Below are 11,126 nucleotides of genomic sequence, written 5' to 3' on the forward strand. Positions count from 1 at the left end.
CAAGGGCAGGGGACAGGGACAATGAGGGGACAGCGGCCGGCAGAGGCCGCCTCGGGAACGTGGGATGTGATGAGACATCTCAGGAGCCGCCCCAGTCACCGATCCCTGCCCCGAACACAAACCAAACCCTCCACATTCCACAAATCACGCATGCCTTTAGCGTTTTAAATCCTGTCCTTTTAGAGTTCACACCTTTACAAACTTTCCTCTCAACCCACACCCCGATTTCAGCGAGAGCWGAGCCGTTCCTGTGTTATTTTCTCAGCTCCAGGAGATGGAGCTTTAAAACAGACAAACATCTCACGGCGGGGAAAAGGAGATGCTGCAGGAGAGGTGCGAGCTGCGAAAGTTTTTTTTGCCTCTTCCCCGTCCCGAGATGGAAAGAAGTTAAGGAGATGCTTTGTTCTCCATCAGCTGAATGAGTTTTGTGTGGGAGACACAGAGACTGCTGCCTTCCCCCGGCGTCACTGATCTCCCTGGGAATCTCAGCAAGGAGCGGAGTTCCCGGCACAGCGGGGCCTCTCTCGGGCATTTTCCCCCTCCCAGGATTTTCCCTTTGGATGTTCTGCTGCTGGGGTGTCCCCACACAACAGCCCCTGCTCAGGGACTGCTGCACTCCTCGATTTATCCCGGAGGGACCCATGGAAATTCCCCAAGAATTTGGGGAGCAGGAGGTTGGCACATGCTTTCCCCGACAAGGTGGCTCCTCTGATCACTGTGCTTGACAGTGATGCCCAAACTTTGTTTTTTCTTTACTGGGACCAAAGAGACAACTGTGACTCTTCTCTTTTACTAAAGAGATAAACTAAAGTCACTCAGAAAATAAAAATACTCTGTTATTATTGGGCTCTTTTTCCTCTGATTTCTTTCTCCCGTGGTTTTGGCTCTGTCAGTCACCCTKCAGGAATAAATGGCCAGGTTTGCCCCTTCCCCACCCACCCCTGGAGCTGCTCATCCCAGGCTGAACCCAGGAGGGTGGGACAGATGCTCAGAGCAGCTCTGGTGGATGGGCACTGCACACTCGGGGTGATCTGTGGACAAACCCAGGAGATCAGCCCTGAGATCTTTCACCAAACAGACTCCACAGAAAAGCAGAATAAAGCCTGATATTAAAAGTGGCTTTCAAAACTTCCTCTTCTTCGCGAKTTTCCTTAAAGGCAGTTCCAAATCTTGGCGCGTTTCAAGATTTGTGATTTCTTCCATAAGTCGCATGGAGCAAATGTTTTATACAACTGCATTTGAAAGAGAGGCGTAATTTTATGGTGGAGTCTGATGCTTTGAAATTATTTATGTGATGGGGGCTTGTCAGCTGTGGCTGCACAGCATCCTCTGACTGGCTGCTTATTAAAAGCACCACCCCAGAGTCAGTGGTTGCACTCTGGACAGATGTGTGCACATCTGGGGCTTTTTAAGCTTGTGGGAAGACTGGACAGCTTTTTTTTTATTTTTTTTTTTTTTTTTTTTTTTTTTTTTTTTTTTTTTTATTTTTTTTTAGTCAGCATTGTTTAAATTAAGACAATTTTTGTAGAATTGTAGCAAAACTTTGTAATACAGGAGAGAGGTAAAACAAAGAAAAGAAGAAAGTGGAAATGAGAGAGAAAAGGTAGAAGAAAATCTGTGTTAGAGTGGGAATTCAGACTTTTTACTTCTGAGTTACAGAAGGCTTTGCTTCCCAGAACTCAAAGCATAAAATACTGTTTAACATTACCCTGTCCTTAGCCATCAACTGGCTGTTCAAAGGGCCTGAATGTGTCTGTRTGGTGTTTGCTAATCTAAATCTACTGCAAATGGATGGAGGAGCTGGTTAACTTCTTGTGTGAAAGGTTATTCTGCAGCTGAAATTGCTTTAGGTGGCTCAGCTGTATTTTGTCAATAAAATGTGCCATCMATGGAGGAATTGGCAGTAAAGTCGCTTCTGTGAGCTTGTAAATGGGAAGCACGTTTGAAGGGCAGCAACAGAGAGTTTGGGAGATGTGGTTGGCAATTGCATCATCACAAAGCCTGCTTTTTTTTGAGGGGGATTTAGAATTTCACTGTGTTTAATTGCAGCAGGCTGATATGATTTATAGCCAGGATGTGATTCTTTCATCTCTTTTTGAGGCTGTAAAGTGAGCTGTGCGATGTGAACGAGTTCAGTGAAGGGCACAAACGAGTGCATTCCCCAAATATTTATGGATGTGCTGGGAATGCACCCTGTGACATCTCTGTAAAGCACAGCCAGTGTGTGTGTGGGGTGGATACCAAGTCCTTTTTTTCCTTTTTCATTTGAGGCAGACGAGATGGAAGGAAAGGTCTTGCCAGGCAGTGAACTTCTCACACAATTTGTGAAGTTTAGGGGTTGATTTCTGTCTCCAAGGTGACCTCATGGGCCAGGTTGTTTCTTAGTGCAGCTCCTCCTCCTGAAAAAACAATTATTCTTGCTAGCAATGCTGCAGACTGATGCTTTGTGCTTTTCCTAATTTTAAGAGCAAGAAAAAATGGTCTTGACAGTAAGACACTGGGAACCAAGTATCCCTCTTGGATCTGATGCAGAATATCTGTGTGACCTAGGCTGAACTAATTTATCTTTTTATTTGCCAACTTCCTGCTTGTTCTATTTATTTGGACTGCATTGACTGGGACCTGCAGGCTTTTGCTGCACATTCTGGTTAATTCAAGAAGGCCAGAGCTTCAGCAGGGTCTTCAGGTGTTGTGGCAGAACAGGTGAGCTTGAAACAGCATTTAGCAAACCTTATTTGTAAAGGATTTCACCCAGAAGTCATTAGAGAGCAGTGTGCGTGGAGAAAAAGGGCAAAGTGTGGTCYCTGGAAGCTTCCAGATGTTCTGATCTGCTCAGCTCTGTTGGGGTGGCTGCTGTGCTCCTTCAGGGCAGCAAGGGCACCCTGACTCCTTTTGGGATCTGGCTGCTGAAATCACACTCTGTAATTAATTCTTTACCCGTGTTCAGGCAGTGATGTCATTATTTGACAGAAATGTGAAATGTGCTGTGGCTGGGCTGTGAACCCTTCCAGGAGCTGCTGCAGCACTGAGTGTGTTTGGGGTACAGAGCAGCTCAGGGCCCCTCCTGACACATCCCAACCCCTCTGCACAGGGTTCAGGACCCCATCCCACTGAGCTGGGCTGCAAAAACACCAGGGTTTTTTTGGGAACTTGCTTCCATTTCAAGCAAGTTGAGAAATGAGCTGGGGAYGGGCTGAGCYSCTGCTTTTGTGGRAGYTCAGATGTGCCCGGGCTCTGCTGTGGCTGTGGCTCTGTGAATCACTCTTCCCCGCTGTAATTCACACTGGGAGAGGGCTGGCTTGGATAAAAATGGGAATATTTCTCTGTGGGTGGAGAGGCTGCTCCACCTCTGGTTTTATCCATCCTTCCTGCCGCTCTCCATCCTGAGCAGCAGCAGCTTGGGCAATCTGGGATGGAAGATTTGTTGGTTTAGCCTTTTCTAGCCTTAGCTCTTTATTGAAGGGTCCTGGAGGATGGAGATGCTCTGGGATATGTCATCCCAGAGAAGTGGCTGTGCTCAGTTTGGCATTTTGGACAGGGCTGAGGATAGAAATGCAGGATTTTGGAACAGCTGTGTTCCCTCACGCAGGGAGGGGAGCAAGGGCTGGGTGTGTGAAAACTGCTGGGGGATCAAGTGTCTGCTTAATACCAAGCAACCTAAAATAAAAATGATGTGTATTYAGACTGGGGAGCTGATTCCAGAAATATGGAAATACTAAAACAAATCCTAATTACAACTTTCCACAAACCTCGGGGAATAAACAGGTTGTTCTTTGCAGGTTTATTTTTTTCATACAAGATTTTCATGGTTTTTCTTGTCACAGTGGAGTGTAGGTTTAGCAGCTTAAGGAGCAGCACAATTCATATATTCAGTTTATATTCATGAAGCACCYAGCAGCCTCAGCCAGAGATCAGGGCTCTTTCAAATGAGATATTGTGCAGGTTTCTGAAAGAAAAACCCTTCCACCTCACTCTGCAGTTTATCAGTTTCCTCCAGCTTAAAGCCCAGGCGGCTTCTGGGTGCGAGTGTTCAGTGGAGGCTTAAATCAAACCTGAGTGATGTTATGTGGGAATATCAATTGAAAAATGAGTTTGATGTCAGCAGTTTTGACCAATGTGGGATCATTTTCAGCTTTTGCACAAAGGCTGGGGGTGGTTTGGTGCTCTGGTGGCTGCCTGGGAAACAGAACGAGCTCTGAAAAGGTGGAAGGAGAGCTTTGATGGGGCATTTACTCACTCACAGGGCAAAATGCTTCAGAAAGGTTGAGAGGGATGGACAGGCTCTCCCAAAATCCACAGGATAAAAAATGTGGASAAAAATGGGCTTGTTAGCTGCAGGTGGAGCACTAAATATCTGTGTCTGGAGAGCCAGACATTGAATTAAACTGAATCTGTGGGCCCTTGGTCTTTAGCTTCTGGTTTTTTGGTGGTTTTTTCATATTAAATAAAATAATACAATTGGAATTTATAAAGAAGATCATGTCCGTGGCAAAACAAGATTTTTGTAACCCAAAAGGGCTTTTTCAGCCAACAGTGCAGGCAGGGCTTGGTGGCTTTTGTTTGGCCTGGGGGAAGGACTTAGAAAGATKAAATTTGATACTGTGGTGCTCAGGAAATAGATTTTTTTTTTTTCTTCTGTTGCTGCTCCTGTTGCTCACTTAATTATAAAACCTGGATAAATGTATATTTWGGTATAAATATTACTAACGCTGGCAGTAATTGAAGGTGAACCTGGCAAATGTATCTATCAAGCCATTTCACAAAGTAATCATTTATGAACATAGCTCTATTAATTTGTTTAGTCAGATGCAGAGAAGCAATAAAAGTGATTGACTAAAAACAATTAAAACAGTAAAAGTAAATTGTTGCGTGCATTAAAACCTGCTGAGCCTGTCAGATGAAAATTGTAGGTTTAAATGTGAAAATTAAAGCTATTGATTTTAGCTGGTGTGTATGTGGCTACAGAGCCCTAATTTGTTCTAGTTTCCTTGGCTGAAAGTTGCTGAGACAAGAATAAAGATAATCCTAAAACTCCTTCCCAAAAAGGCATAAACCTTCAAAAAGACATATCTGATAAATATTTGTCTTGTCTCGGGAAGATGGGAACATTTTTGGGAAGAGTTAACTGTCAGCATCTTGACATTGCAGTAGTGAATATAAATATTTAAAAGAAATATTAAATATAACAAATAAATATATATTAAATATATAATATTAAATTAGATATTTAATCTAAATTTTTAAAATATTTTATTTAAATAATGGTAACCTATTGCACCTCAAATATGGTGAGGAATAGAGACACAGACACGAGAGAAAACACTGCATTGGTGCAGACCAGATTAGAGGGCTCCTTGCTTAATTTATGTGCGTGACTTTATTGTCATTTTATTTTTATGTCTGATAGTTAAATCTTGCATTCAGCCAGCTATTATTTTTTAGTGTTCATTTAAACTGAGAGCACCCAGAGAGGGCTGTGTCTGGACAGGTATGAAGGGGTAGGGGTTGGGAATGAGACCCCAGGGCTGCAGCCACCCAGTAAAAACTGTGTCAGGAGCCCAAAAATAAACAAATATTGCAGGTGTTGACTTGCAGGGTTAAGCAACAGGTCACTATAACAATATATAAATATATTATAATATATATATATAATATAAATAATATATAATAGGTATATATAAATAATATAAATATAAATAATGAATATTTATATTCATTTCACTATATAAATAATACTAATAGGTATTATTTCCTCTTCCAGTTTCTTTATATCTTTTTWTACACCATCACTCCAGACTGTAAAATGTGTTATTTGGTAGTTCACTACTTGATCAATACACAGAGGTTTTTTCAGCCTTGCTTGGAGGAGTGTAAAGCAGGTTTTCCAGCAGCCCTGTTTTTTCCCTAGGAAGCAGGCTGAGAATTTCTGCGACCTACAAACACTGAATCTATSTAAACTGAAATGAGAGATGGGCAAAGTTTGAATTTTTCTGTGTGTTTGAGCAGCCCTGAGTTCACAGGCAGCGTTTGTCTCAGTAGGGGATTTTTTAAATGAAAAATTCAGATACTGGGGCTGATTCATCTGACACTGGGGCACACCTTGTGAGTTGTTCCCCCAGATGAACTCTTGAACACGTCCTTGCAGTGGAGGAGGGCACGAGGGACTCTGGCACTGCTCAGCTCGCTGCAGTTTCTCTTTGAGCTTGTCAGAACACCCAGCTCTGTCAGTGSATTTGGGGGGTGATGCCACCAAAATGCCATCGAGGAAGAAAYGAGAGCTGCCTGTTCCCAGGGCAGTTTGGTGATTATTTTGTAGCTCATCACCTTCGTTGAGCAGTGACACTGAGCTGGTTCAGAATTGGTTTGGAACTCGGGGTTTGTGCCAAGAGCAGCTGCTGCTGATTCCTGATRATTTTTGCTTTTCCTTTTTACGCTTTCTGTACCCTCTAYGCATCCACCTGTAYCCCCTAGTTCACATGCTTGTAATTCCTGAAGCYTGATATTCCAGCTYAGTTTAWGAATTCTKCTAGACAGAGAAAYCAAACMTCCYGAAAAARGAGTCAGYGTGCCCTGTGCTRTCTTAAAMCCRARGCTCCAGCCTTRAGTAAAACCTTCTCTCCAAAACATCTTATGWAAACYGGGCTCTGGCCTCATCYAGGAGAAGATTCWTTAGAATAAGAAGACATTACTGCATTTGTTAAGTTTCTTATTAGAAAATCCTRAATAGATATRCTAATTCCTGAAACATATAAAACTTGTAYCCRTGCTRTACACGRGTGTGCATTCTGCCATCAAGTTGTGCACCTGAAATCCCAAATACCGAAGTAGAACCCTTTTTGTCCCCTTGACTGTGTCTGTGTCATTATTAAAAACTGGCYTTTCAAGGYAACACTGCCCTGTGCCCTGTGCAGGGCCAGTGTCCCCCAGTGCCACCCCCAGTGTCCCCCAGTGCCACCCCAGCAATGTCCCCACGCAGGTTTGCTCATGGGGTGTTTTTTGGGAAGTTTTCAAAGGGGTGTCACATTTGGGCACTGCTTTGGCAAACTCAGGAGCATCTGCTGAGATGTTTTCCTGAATCAAGTTCCAGCAAAGGGATTTGTCAGAAATGTTTTACCTCTCTGTGGAACTGTCAGGGTGATCTTAATCCTTCCAGAAACTTCTGTGGGAAGGGTGTTTTTCTAGTAGTGACTCTCAGGTTCAAGGAAGGTTTAGAGTGGATTTCAGTTTTAGGCTGGGAGTTAAGCCATTGTAGCTTTTTTCCCCATTATTGACTTTTAAATTGTCACTGTTTTCCTAGAAAATAACAAGAAACTTTTATTAAAAATAGCATTAAGCCTTTGTGTCCTGTTGATGCAACAACCTGTGTCATTTAACACGTTTATAAAGGCATTTTATCCATCATCTCTGGCATGAAATCCACCTCTGAGGWATTTTCATCTGAAGCAGAAATTGTGAGGAAGAGGAGGAGCAATGACTCTGAAAAATAAGCTGAAGCCATTCCCTGGTGGACCCTGTCTCCTTTCCTTTAAATTCTTGGTAATAATACAAGTGATGAGTGGGAAATGTCCTCAAATGAAAGGGGGAAACAAACTGCATCCCCACAGCTGAGTGTTCTCACTGCTCATCCAACAGCTCCCAGTTTACTCCTGGAGCAGTTTTCCCTCATTTTCCATTAAATAAGGAATGCACTGCTCAGGCACTGAGCCCTGCAGACAGTGAGGATGAATGTGAGGCCACAGATGGACAATAGCTTYCCCCAGAATGCTAAAGCAACACAGTGAGATGCTTAAATTTTATGGCCTTGCATATGTAGTCGTCGTCCTGACTGTGCATTTTCATATAAATAATAATTTATTCATGCCAATTTTATTTTCACCAGTCCTAAAATYCAATGTGTTTTATGTCGAGCATTATCACAGGAGGAAACTGCTCCCCTGAGGGCAGGAACTTGGTGAATTTTCACATAAGCACCACGCTAGCAATTCCTTCTTYGTGGAGATCGTGGCATTTAGCAATTCCAACCCTCCTGGGAGCTGCAGTGTGGCACCTTTACAGCAAATAATTGGAGTGGTTATGATCCTACGTGCTGCTACTGGCAATGCCAAGCTGAATATTCAAATCAAAGCAGGTGTGAGGGATTCTGAACTCTGGTTTAAGAAAAAAGAGAGTTCCTTTTCCAATTTATAAAGATGTGACTTGGTCAGGATGGATCTGTTGAAGGTTAGTTTAAAAAAGTTAACAGAACTCCCGTGGTTGTTTGTAAAAGGAGAAGGGATGTGATGTGTGGAGCTCCCATCTCCCTTCYTGTGAGAATAAAGGTGGAAAAGGATCATGGCTGTGAGGCCAAGTGCTCTGAACGTGAATGGGAACTCCTGAAGCTTTTCCAGAGGGGAATGTCCCCACTGGGGAATGGAGCAAGTGGAAACAACACTGATTTTTCCCTGAATGGCTGGAGAWGCACCTCCAGTGGGATATCAGAACTGGATCAACTCCTCTCCATGTGAACCTTGGACTGCTCTTCAGGAAGCACACAGCAAAAACTTCATTTCCATACTGACAGTATCTTCACATCTTTGGTCACACATTGATTCTGATGTGAATTCAGTTTGGTACAGAGAGCTTTGCTCACCTGTGGGGATGGTGAGGTTTTGAGGGAGCAAATTTTGTGGTTCTAAGCACTGCAGAAATTCTTGTCTGGAATTGTAACTCCTCCAAGTATTGAAGCTGAGAGTTGCTCTTAATCCTGAGTGCCTGTCCTATCCAGAAAATTACATGCTTAGTACATGTTTATGAAATTTAAAGAAAATTACATGCTGGGTGCTTAGTTCCCAGTGTGGTACCCCCACTTCACATCAAGACTTAATATTGTGGTGAGAGGAACACAAAGTTTTTGCAGAAGTGACTCTACTCTTAAGACTCTTAATGCACCACAGKGCTTTAAAATGTGAAGTTGAAACTGAGTAATTTTCTTTTATAACTGTTTTTGGTCAGGATTGAATAACCTGTTACTTTAGGAATTGCAAAAACTCAATTTTCGTTCTTCTTCCCCCATGTGTTGATAATATAAAACTTTGTTACAGAACATTAATACCTAACTTTCCCCATAGTTTTAAATGAAAACTGTATTTAATATATATGCAAATGACCTTTTCCATAGAAGCAAAATTTCATATAAATTGATAATTAGCAATTCAGCTTCTGCTGTGTTATGTGCATTATGACATTAAAGTGCTAAACAGATCTGATTTAAAACAAAATTCAATGTGAACTATGACTCTTGGCAGCACATTTTGAAGCAGTGTAATGAAGAAAGAGTAAGTCCTAAAAATATAGGCCCAGTTATGCTAAGAAGTTTTTTAATGATCATTAGAGWGGGTCCTAAAAGCTAAGTTTTGTGWRCCATCACCCCTGAAGTTTGCTGGTGGGTCTTTTAAATCTTTTGGGATTCATGGAAGGCTTTTACATGTGATTGCCTGTAATTTACATGCTAAAATCTGACATGAAAGCAGAACATTGTTTTTTATTGGTGTCAGGGTGCCCTGTGATAGAATCTGCAGTTATCAGGCTGCAGGTGGGGATAACAAAAGGTGTTAAAAAGCTGCCAAGGCCAAACCTGCACAGGAGATGTTGGTTCCTGCCCTGTCCTTCAGCCTGGAGGGTCCCAGGGACTCCTCAGACCCTGCTGGCACTCCTCAGGTGGGAATTGTGGATTAAYTCAGGGCTTGGCAGATGTTTCCAAGGTCCAAACCTTGTTCTGTAATGGGTAAAACCTTCAGCAGTTCCTTCTCAGCTCAGCTCAGTGCTCTCTCCACTGCTGCACTCCCTTTTTCCAAAAAAAGCATCTGGTTTTCTGTGTGCTGCTCCCTCGGTTATCAAAGGGAGAAATAAAACAGRAATTGCTGTGAAATGCTTTCCCCAGGAGCAGAGCTCTCTGTCCTGCTGTACTTTGCTCACATCTGGTGGATGAAGTGTGAGCTGCTGTTCRGTTGGGATATTAATCACGAGAAATGCAAGGCTGCTGTGCTGAATGCTGTTATAMATCATTGTCTTTGGAGCTTCTTTTTTTGGTCATCTTGACACRCTGTGGAGAGGCTTCCTGCACATCTGCCTCCTTTTGGAGAGAGAATTCTCATCTTCCAGGAAAAATGAGACCACTCCATCCAGCTGAATTGAGGGGCTCGCTGGAAATCTTACTTAATCATAGTTTTGGGCATMATTTCAAACAAAATATAAATCAGGCCAGATCTGTTTGAGCTAAAGCTCAAATCTGCCAAGAAGATTTGCAGACTTGAGAAAATGCAGTCCAAGTTTTACATCTCACACTGAAACCCAAACTCGCTAAGATTTGATCACCTTTACAGAAACTCTGAAACAYCTTTTTTCAAACACTTCATCAGAACTTTATGCCACGAGAAGATGTGAACTCCCACTTTCTCCAGCTCTGCAAGGAGGAAAAAAAAAATGACTGTGGCTGTTGTGTTTGGAAGTGTGTGTGCACTTACAGGAGGGGCTTGCAGAGGAACAGAATTTGTTTCACTGCGTGGCTGGGTGAAGAAAATACTTGTGAAGTGTTCCAGTCCTAATTTCACACAGAGGATAACGGCAGCACTGCCAAGAGAGGAAATGGAACGAGATGAGATGCAGAGAGAGAGAGCATTTCCAGAAATGAGGAGCTGTTTCTTCTGGAGGATGCTGTGGGCTGGGGCTGTCTGCTGGAGGAGGGAGCACTGAAATGAAATTTGTGTGAAGGGCTGAGGTGCTGTGCAGCGCTGCAGCAGAGGATGGAGATGCAGAATAAATCCAAATTTTAATGTGAGTGTTCTCGTGGGCTTCACAGACTTTGGGGTTTCACGTGGTCTCTCTGAGGAGCCTGGTTTGAATCCTGAGAGTCCCCTGAAGAGCTGAAGGATGTCCTGTGACCATTGTGTGTGGGTTTAARGTCCTGGCTTGAAGGTTCAGACACCTCTGTGCTGGCTTCCAACTGCTCTGCCTGGCTGTGGTGCTTTAATAAAGCTGGCTCAATGCAGGAACTCARTTCCCACCTTGGTTTTCTGACTGCTAAGGAGTTTGCTTAACTATTYTACAAGAAAAGATCAAATATGGAAAGACAGTCCTAGTTAAACACC

This window comes from Malurus melanocephalus, unplaced genomic scaffold, assembly GCF_030028575.1.
Source record: "Malurus melanocephalus ecotype Western Australia unplaced genomic scaffold, MMel_1.1 scaffold_64, whole genome shotgun sequence".
Lineage (NCBI taxonomy): Eukaryota > Metazoa > Chordata > Aves > Passeriformes > Maluridae > Malurus > Malurus melanocephalus.